Here is an 11224-nt window from a genome sequence, read left to right on the forward strand (position 1 = left end):
TTCACGAGCCAGCTATGCCCCGAACATTTGAAGTTTCATGGTACTTCTTCTCCTGCTCCAGAGCCCTCCTGATAGTGATGGGACCCAAGTTCTATCTGACACCCTCTTGCTTTAAGGGAAGTCTATTTGTCATCACAAGTTCTATTGACCTTGATGCACAGTCTGTGACTGATAGGAACAAGAGAATTTCATCCATCACATTTTGCCTGGTAGCAGCATTACTTTGGTCCATATTATAAATAAACAGCAGTGTTAATGTTTTTTCCTTACCTTGAAGTGATACAAAAAAACTCTATGAAGTCCTTTTATCCTTCCACTGCCTCCAGTGCATTTTCACAAGTATATAGCAAATCTCCAAGTTGGGTCTAGCAGGAAAGGAGAGGTATGGCAATACACTAATACTTCTTTTTGTACAAGACATCAGTTTCTTTCAAATCACTCTTCCTTTCACTGCTGTCTCTAAGGGCTCTTCTTTTAACATTTCTTTAATGTTTCAAAACTTTTTTCTGAACTCGCATTTCTGAGCTATTTTTGACTTGAGTTTGTTCCCTTCCTTTATGGTATACATCCAGAATCTGTGCATACTGCCTCAAAAAAAAAAAAAAAAAAGGCTGCAAATGATGAAAATGTGAAGTCTTAAACGTCTTAATTTCAGCAGCTTGGCTTTAGCATCCCCCTCTCTACATGTCATAATTCACTTAATGGTTTATGCACACTTTTCGCTATTTCGCCCAAGCTCTAGACTTATATATGAGGTGACTGCTGCTGCCTGCCATGGTCTTCCAGTTCTCTTATGTCCCCAACCAAAACCTCACCTAGAAATCATTATCTCCCCCCTCTTGCTTCACCAGAAATCTTCATCCCATTCTTCCACCTGGCTCTCTCCTTTCCTGCCAGCACTGCCCCTTGCTACTTTTTGGAGCCAATCCAGTGTTTACTAAACTAGTGGGACTGTATTCAGGTTTGCTATTGCTGAGTAAGTTGTCATAGAACCATAGGATATCCAAGTCAGAAGGAATCCACAAGGGATCCAGCTCCTGGCCCCACACAGGACAGCTCAACATTCAAACCCTACATCTGGGAGAGATATCCAAACTCTCCTTGAACTCCAGCAGCTTGGAGCCATGCCCACAGTCCTGTGCACCCCGTTCCATGCCCACTGCGCTGTGATGCAGCCCCTTTCCCTGACCCTGACTGGGAAGTTGTGATGTTCTAGATGGCCAAGCAAGGAAGCTATGTCCAGAAGTGGGAATGGAGTGAAACAGGTGAAACTAACCTTCTCCATTTTGCCAAAGGGGGCTATGTTGTTCACTCCACCCCAAGGAACCGCCATGATGTGGGCCCTGTTCACAGCCAGCAAGCGCCAGCCCAGGGGCCAGGCACTGCAGAAAGGAGCCTTAGAAGTACCTAGAGCATCTCAGCTCTGAGCGTAGCTCTACGGTTATCAGAGCAGAAGCTTGTCCTCCTGATGCTACCACAAGTGATCTTATACCCCTATGGTTTGCTCTACTGCCTCCTTCCCCAGCTCTGCCTCATCTCTGTGCTTCCAGCTTTACCAGCGCCTGCCCAAACCCTCCCTACAAAGGAGACCATGCCTCTGCCCATTTGATGCTGGATTACATTTCTGATTTACAACTCAGTTTGTTTCCAGGAGAGTGCACCTTTTGTAGCCTTCTCGTGTTGCTGCTGAGTAAGAGATCATGGCATCTTTAATCTTCCAGCATGAAATCCCTCTGCACCCTGCCACGCTTAGATGCCAACGGCTTCAAAGGCTGCCCTAGCCAACCTAGCATCACAACACTGCCAACTGTGGGTGCTTGAGGGGACATTTTTGCCTGTTGTGATCATTTAAGTACTTGTCCTGAAAATATTCATGCACATATTCCATTTGAATCATAAGAGCACTGTGGAATCCCATTCATCTCAGAAAAATTAAATTCCAGTCTGCTGCTGCTATGCCTGGATCTTGCAAAATGTTGTAGTACAGAAATATAGCTCCTACCTGAAAGTGTGTATTTCTTCCTTGGCTCTCTGCTGTCATGTGTTGCCTACACATACATGTGCTAGTAGGGCTGCACACATTCTAAACTGAAGCTGCCTTTCATTCACCCAACCAGAAGCACCTGCCCACTTTTATCACGTAGACAAGACACTAAAGTCCCTGTTAGCTCCTCTTAGCATAGGCATAATTGCTGTTGTGCACTGGAGCTATTGCCCTTGGGGATGGTTGCAGGATGGAGGAGTTGCTGAGTTGCTGTCCATCTCCAGCATGTGGTTTCCTCCATATCAAAAATGTCCTGATGGGAAAAAAGGCCCTTCTGTGGATCTGATCCTTCAGCTTGGGGCCAAAATAGATACAATTTAACCTGAAAGCTAATCTGTGTCAGAAACACATATCTGAACTATCATGGGAGCTGGGATAGACTTAAGTCAGGGTAATTGTACAGCAGTTCTTCGGCAGTAGTGATCTCTTTCTTCTCTGTAGGTGTCCAGATTGGTGTTTAGTTGTACAAGAGGAAGCAAAGCTGCAGACAAATCCTTGAGGAGTCCTTGTACCCTGCAGAAACAGCACAAGCACAGCAATGACAGTATGGTAGAGCAGGAGGGGCCACTTGGTGGTAAAAGATTTTTATTCAAGTTGTAACTGGGAGTATCTTTTCACTGGCTGCCAGTTAGTTTGCTTTTTTCCTACTGATTAATGCAGATGTGGTGATGGCAAGTGATATGCAGTACAGTGTTGTTTTAAACACTTATTTACTGGAGACAGTAAGAGAGGATGCCATGCCTTCTCTCTATGAGGAGAAAATAGGGTGTGCATGAGATGTATGTACTTTGAAGTAGGAAGCACTCAACACAAGAACACACTTTTTTGGGAGACCCAACCTGGCGCTCTGCTCAGCGAATTCTAGGCCTCTAGACCAGAATCCACGTCTTCTGATTCAAAAGGAACATTTGCCCTTCGGTTCAGCAAGGTCAGTCATCTTATATGAAAATTCCATTGTGCGGTTTGGGTTGGAACATTCATGAGACGTTCTTCTACACTTTTAAAAATAAAAATAAAAAAAAAAAACTTACCCCAAAATAGCCAAATCATTACAAAGCCACTAAATATGCCTATGGAAAAGTTTTCCATAGCAGTAATCTTATTTGCCTTTTTTATTTGTGCTTAAGACAAGCCATGCTGAAAATTTTGGAAAGGGAGCAGAGAAATGCACAGCAGGGAGAGGCCTTTTTCTTTTTATCTGATAAAAAAACCAGACTGCTGTTAGATCAACATTTTAATAAAGAAGACAACACCACAGTTCCCATCAAACCTACAGCCTCAATATTAGAAGCAATCCATCAGTCTCCTCTAGGAAAGCTCCTGCTGCCCAAGGCGCAGATTCATTTACCTGTAAGAGCACAGACAACTCCAGATTAGGCTCATACCTGAGAGAAAAAGGTAAAAAAAAAGGCTGACACATGTTTTGGTTTCATTGTGGACAAATTCCATCTCATCTTATTTTTGTCAGATGTTTCTCTCCCATTTCTGTCTCTGGTTTCCATTTAAACATCACATATTTTCATTTAAAAATAAACTCTCGCATACAGAGAACTAAACTAATATATATTTAAGTATATATATATATATATATATATATATATATATATAAAACACAAAATAGAAATGCTACCCAAAGATCTAAGCATATTCTCTTCGTAACACAATACTAGAAAATATATCTGCCTTTTCCTTTCCCAGGGTATACGAACAGCTTTAGGAATAAATTATCCAAAACTATCTGAGGATTAATTTGTGACAAGAAAAATGTCAGTTAAGGAATGTGCCTGTTTTGTCCACCAGTATTAGGATTCTGTGCACTGGTGATGAATGTACAGATAGAGATACAGATAGAATCACTGTAATGACTTCAGAGTTTAACTTCAGAGGAAAAACATCAGATGGGAGTTAATGAGTGTGTAGAAGTTATGATGGCTGCTCCAAAAGTAATGCTTCCTGTTTTACTATGTTGACACATCAGAGGTGGATGTTGGTGCCATGGCAGAAGAGGTTGAACCTTCCCACCAACATTCCATTGCATATCATTGCCATGTGGCAGATGGTAGCAGAGGGACACTCTGACACTAAAGGCATTTGACATAGAAGTGCATATGAAGCACAGGTGTGTCATTGAACTCCTCCATGCAGGAAAAAATGGCACCCACTGACATTCACCTACACTTGCTGAATGTTGATGGAGAACAAACAGTGGATGTGAGAGCAGAGAGGTGGCAGTGGTGTGCTCCAGCAGTGGTGACAGAGATGTGAAAATCAAGTCACGTTCTAGATGGCCACGCAGATTGTTACTAGTGTGACATGCAGGCTCTTGTTTATCGCTGTTGAAAATGCATAGCTAATGATGGTGACTCTGTCGAAAGAGTTTTGTAGCTGAGAATTTTTTCTGTTAAACAGTGTCATTGTGCTCTTTGTATCTGTTGTTTCCATGGGAATAGAGAGGCATTGCTTTCAGATGGCATATGTATAAGATAACATTTTTCTTGGATGACACCGGAAGAATGTAAGAAGGACTGTGTAGGAACAGGTGGATCTTTCTTAATCAAGAGGAGATTATTTTTCTTTCTAAAAGATGATCACTGTCACAAGTACTCTTCATGATCCAGAAAGCTGAATTTTCACAGGGATGTCAGGGGATCTGAATTATGCAGGTGATCAGACCATACTGATGTCTTCTAGACTTAAAATCAATGTATCTCACACTCAGATATGAAAGGAAGGAAAAGACAGGTAGTAGCACAGAGTTTATACATTTACGAATCACCTACAATTCTGCTTGTTTGAAGTTTACACAGAAATGTCAGCCAAAGTCAAGTTCCCTTCCAATCAGTCGTTACCATTTTCTCTTCAATTGCACAGTAGTAGCTACAAGCAATATCTGAAAAAGGACAGTGGCTGATTACAGGGTTAGAATGAGCTGAGGGTCTACAGATAGGCAGAAAAGCAAGGAAAAGGGCATTACAGTTCAGAAAGACTAAGGAGCAGAAGTGAAACACAATTGCATGAGGTCTTGACAAATTACATTTACTCCCAGAAGCAAAACATTTGTGCGTGTGCCACCTGCTGAGGATGAAAGCTGCATGGCAAGCAGTAAGAAGAGTTCTGTACAAGCACAGACTTTACAGACAAGTGTAAAAGGGATGTGGATTTTCCCATTGCTACACTGAGAACCAACCAGCAGGCTGGCTGACTGCCATGGAGATACACTTGCCTACAGGCTTACCCTTCCTCTAACTGAAAATCCAAGCTCGACCCATGCTCTGTTAACTGTTAAGTTCAACAAGCAATTGCACTTCACAAACAATGGTTTCAAAGGTTATTGACACAGATAAAGGAATCTCATCTGTGCCCATCACAGGAGAGGTTTTCATCTCTATATGTCATTATTAGGAAGAGGTTGGTCAAGAAGACCTGCATTAGCATTTAGGGCACGAAGCTGTATTAAAGAAAGAAAGGCATTAAGTATGAGATCTCTAAATAGGACCAGAATGGATTTATTAGAGTGCCAGTGTGTTGCAACACTCAAATGAACATTTAGGGGCAGCCAACAGAGAGAAGTTGCAGTAAACATCAGACCTGCACAGTTTCTTTTAGACAATCCTTCTGTACTTCATTAAGTCTTGCCTGTGGTAAGCCAAGTCAAACACAGCGTGAAAACATCTCTGTATTTCAGCTTGTGCTAAATAAATGTGTCTTCCTATTGCTTTTTTAATGACAGATGCTTTCCTTTGGATCTTCATTGACTAGCACAAGTCGTTCTACTGTGGGATAAAAGTTCTGCATGTGTGCATGGGAATGCATGTGGATAAACTGTGGTGTTCAAATGTGCATACCAGTGAATACACATATTCCATTTTTCTTAAAAAGCTGCCTGCCCACCACAATCAGTGGTGACTGGGGGCATTTCTTGTATGGAAGTCCAGCTCAACAGCTAGGCAAACACTACACTAGGAGGCTGTGGATGCTCCATCCCTGGAGGCATTCAGAACCAGGCTGGATGTGGCTCTGGGCAGCCTGGTCTGGTAGTTGGTGACCCTGCACATAGCAGGGGGATTGTAACTAGATGATCACTGTGGTCCTTTTCAACCCAGGCCATTCTATGATTCTGTGATTCAAAGCAGACATTTGTAAAAGGCACCTGAAAAGGAAATTAGGAAATACACGTGCCACCCATGCAAACCTTTCCTGTGAGACTGCAGGGATGTGTTCTCTCTCGCTTAGGTTTCTGCATCTCATCTTCACCTCAGTTAAGATATGGATAAATCACAAGATGGTAAAGGCCAGCCATATATCTGTGTATATGCCTATGTTCCCCTTCTGGAAAATGTTATAAAAAGGCTTCGAGTTTCTTTGAATGTACTGAAATTTCAAATTCCTGATGATCTACATTTCTGCAACTATAGTTAATAAAATTGCCAAAGGAGAGCAAGAACACTTGGAGCTGCCAGTTGGCTTCACAGATGATCTTCTCTTAAAGAGCTAGATTTCTGAATGTCATGTCAGGGTAGGGTGGAGAAGCACACTGTCCCTCAGCAAAAGCAGAGCCAAAAGGATGGTGAGTTTTGGGCACATGTGAGCAGTGCAGAGGCTTTGGAGAGCCAAGGTCTCCTTGGCTGGACTCCCACTACAGCATTCTCTCTGTAGCCGTGTCATCTAGGGACATAGCAAGATGTCATCTCAGATCCTGTTAACCAGACCCGTGGACATCCCACCTGATGATGCTCAAGCACAATCCAAGCTGAGGATGAATAGGATGCTGTAGACATTGCCTTCAGCTTTCTTTCAGGAATCACATGAATACTGAGCAACTTGATGGTCAGGATTTCTTTTGTTAAGAATACCTTTTGTATTTTAAGAATACTTTTGTATTCTTAACAAAAATACACTTTATTCCCAAAACATGACATTCTTAATTGCATTCATAAAGTAAATTTTGTCCTTTTATGTAGAAGCACTTGAGGCTGCTGCCTTTTAAATTTAATCTAGCAAATCTATAGAAGCACTGAATTTATCTATCTCATCAATAGGACAATGGGTAATAACCTCAATGGCAAGGTTCAGGTTGGATGTGAGGAGAGATTAATTCTCAGAAAGAGCAATGAGGCAGTGGCACAGGCTGCCCAGGAAGGTGGTGCAGTTACTATCCCTGGAGGTGTTCCAGAATCGTGTAGATGTGGCACTGAGGGCGGTCAGTGGGCATGGTGGGGATGGGCTGCTGGTTGGACTGGATGATCTTGGTGGTCCTTGCTGAATGTAATGATTCTGTGACTCTATTCTACAACCTGCAATGGGACAGCACATGATGCTTTCATTAATATAGGGATTTTGAGCAGTTTCCTTGCTGGTCAGTTGAAACGGGGAAAATATTAAGAACAAAACAATAGCATCACCAGAGAATCTGATAGTATTCCTCTGTGTCCATACACTTTCCTTGTAAAATTTTTAGCTATTTCCATGGCTACAGAGTGTGCATTCATACAGCCATGCACACACACACACACACACACACGTATACATATACTGACAAAGAGCCTGCTTATGGCCAGAAAAAGATCCTATATGAGCCCACAGACAACTGAAAGATAAAATATTCCTTTATAACACCCTGCATGGTTGTTGTCATGGCAGAACTATATCCTCAAATAACTTTTTGTACGGTAGCATATAAAGACATGTTTTTGACATTCCTCCTGCTCCTTCAGCAAACAAACATTTTATCAGTTTACCTTTAAAATAACGTGCTTCCCGTCTCCTTCTCAATTGCCTAGCCAGAAGAACTGACCGTTTTTCCACCACAGAACAAGTTTCTCTTTATTTAAGCATTTCTCAATCCCTGAAAGTAGGGCAAGGAGCACGCAGGACTGTGAGCACTGGGGCAGGCAGGCTGCTGGGGAAGTGCAGCTGAAAAGCAGGCTTATTCTGCTCCTCTCCAATCCTGGCCCCTCGGCTGTGAATACTGACCAAAGTGTGGAGAATCATGTTTCTGCTTCGGCAGGCCGGCTGAGTGGGGAACGATGATTGCAAGCAGATGTACCCATGTTCTCATGCAAAAGGAATTCAGGATTTTGTAGAGGCTGAAGGATGCGCGGCAGGCTCCTGGGAGTGTTTCACCCTCCCTTAATTCTTTGCAGGTGTTGGAAGTCGGTGTGCTGCAGGGTGTTACGTCCTCGCCTTGCCATCCAGAATACATGGGGAGGAGCGGCAAGGCAAGGGATAGTAGAAGGGCAGAGAGAGAAGGAATGTCTTGCAGGGCAGGGCAGGTCTGGTTAAAGGGGGAAATACGGCTCTGTCTTGTAAAGTCTTGTGGATGTGGGATAAGTTTTAGTAACTCCATAGGTCAGGTTGATGGTTGGACTTGATGATCTTCCATCAAAGATGGAAGGTCTTTTCCATCTTTGATGATTCTGTGACCCTGTGACTTGTACTCCTCGTAAATGCCAGAATCACAGAATTAAAGTATGTCCTTAGTTGGAAGGGACCCACAAGGACCATTGAGTCCAACTCCCAGTCCCACACAGGACCACACAAAATTCAGACCCTATGTCTGACAGTGGTATCCACATGCTCCTTGAAATCAAGCACTTGGTGCCATGCCCACTGCCCTGGGCAGCCTGTTCCGTGCCCACCATCCTCTGGTGCAGACCCTTTCCCTAGCCCCCAGCTGCCCCTCCCCTGACAGCTCCATGCCTTTCCTCAGGCCATGTTGCTGTCACAGAGAGCAGAGCTCAGCGCTGCCCCTTCGCTCCCCTTGTGAGGAGACTCCTCAGCCTTTCTGGGCTGTTATTCCAGTGCTCTGTCATCCTCAAAGGAAAGAAGTTCTTTCTCATGTTCAGATGAAGGTTCCTGTATTCCAGTTTGTGCCATTGCATCTTGTTCTGTTACCAATAACTGCCAAAAAAGAGCCTGGCTCCATTAATTTGACACCCACCCATTACACATATTCATAAGCATTGGTGAGATCCCCACTCAGTCTTCTCTTATCTAGGCTGAACAGCCCCAGGTTTCCCAGCCTTTCCTCTTATAGGAGATGCCCTTAATCATCCTTGTTGCCCTTCACCAGATGCTTCCTAGGAGATATTTGTCTTTTTTGAATCGAGGAGCTCGGAACTGGGCACAGTACTCCAGGCCACATTCTTTCTAATGCACTTCTGGGTCCCATCGACCTTGGCCACACAGACACACTGCTGGCTCATAGCCACCCTGTTGCCCACCAGGACACCCAGATCCTTCTCTACAGAGATCTTCTCCAGTAGGTCAGATCCTAACCTGTACTGATGCATGCCATGATTTCTTCCCAGGTGTAGCACTGTACATTCAGCTTTGTTGAACCTTATCCAGTTCCTCTCCACCCAACTCTGCAGCCTGCCCAGGTCTTGAGTGGTGGCACAGTCTTTTGATGTGTCAGCCACTCCTTTCAGCTTCGCATCATCATCAAACTTGCTGAAGGTGGACTCTGTCCCTTCATATAGGTCGTCGATGAAGACGTTGAACAAGATTGGACCCAGCATGGAAACTCTAGTTACAGGCCTTCAACCAAACTGTGCTGCTGACATAGTGTCACAACCCTCTGAGATCTGCCAGGTAGACAGTTCTCAATCTACCTCACTGTCCACTCATCTATGCCACACTTCCTGAGCTTATCTACATGGCTTTCATGGGAGAAAGCATCAAAGAAGCTCTTGATTCAGTAATAGCATTTGCAGCTGTATTATGATGCTACTACTGCAATTGTTGTGTACTGTGGAAAACACAGTTTGTCTAATGTAGACATCTAAATCAAAAGGAACAGGACCTGGAAACCTTCAAAACATTTTTCTGTTGGTTCATTGCTGACTTCTCCAGAAATATCAGTGCTTACATGAGGAGATCTACACTTTGAAATAATGAAAAATTATGTTCAAGTCTGACCCCTGAGGCTCTGATTCAGTGAACACCTTTTAACATAATGATGGGTTAAGCAATCCCTGCCCAGCCCTTTCCTTCACCGTTGCGTTTTCCCACACAGCTCTCCATGCAGCGATCTCTGCCAGGAAAGTGGCTTCAGCTGATAGCACCCAAGCTTTCAGCTTCCCCCATAACTTCACCTGCATCCAGTCTGCAGAATCACATAATCACAGAATCACAGAATGACCCGGGTTGGAAGGGACCTCAAGGATCATGAAGCTGCAACCCCCCTGCCACATGCAGGGCCACCAACCTCCACATTTAATACTAGACCAGGCTGCCCAGGGCCCCATCCAACCTGGCCTTGAACACCTCCAGGGACAGGGCATCCACAACCTCTCTGAGCAGCCTGTTCCAGCTCCTCACCACTCTCTCTGTAAAGAACTTCCCCCTGACATCCAATCTAGATCTTCCCTCCCTCAACTTCAAACCATTTCCCCTTGTCCTGCTGTTATCTACCTTTTCAAAGAGTTGGTTCCCCTCCTGTTTGTAGGCTCCCTTTAGGTACTGAAAGGCTGCAGTGAGGTCACCCCGCAGCCTTCTTTTCTCCAGGCTGAACAAGCCCAGCTCCTTCAGCCTATCTTCACAGGGGAGGTGCTCCAGTCCTCTGATCATCTTTGTGGCTCTCCTCTGCACCCTCTCCAACAGCTCCCTGTCTTTCTTGTACTGGGGCTCCAGACCTGGACCAGTACTCCAGATGGGGCCTCACAGCAGCAGAGCAGAGGGGGACAATCACCTCCCTGTCCCTGCTGGCCATCCCTCTTCTGATGGAACCCAGCCCATAATTGACCAAGTGATTTGTCAGCAGAGTGACCCAGAGAGCAGGAGGAAGGAATGAGGACGACATTAGATAAGAGTCCCCTCCCAGCTGTATCCTGAGATGAACTCAGTGGTGCATTGAGTAAACACAGAACAAGAGAGGCCATGGAAATGAGCAAATGAGCTTGAGCAATGGGCTATCCCAAAACAAGCAAATGGGGAGGTTGTTTTGGCTGCCTGGTAGAGCATGGTTCTCAGCAGAAGAGGCAACTTGAGGTTTGCTCTGAGGCAACCCAGCATTGCCATGTAGCCACAGAAGCAGCTAAAATGATGGTGAAATCAGCAGCCTGATTCCATCCCTGAGTTAATTGTGGGGTAGAAGCAATCAGATACTTTGTCATAAAGGCTGTACAGCACACAGGGAGACACAATGCCACCAGCATATAGGCATTATTTAAGAAGCCC

This window comes from Tetrao urogallus (genome assembly GCF_951394365.1).
Source record: "Tetrao urogallus genome assembly, chromosome: 1".
In the NCBI taxonomy this organism is placed as follows: Eukaryota; Metazoa; Chordata; class Aves; order Galliformes; family Phasianidae; genus Tetrao; species Tetrao urogallus.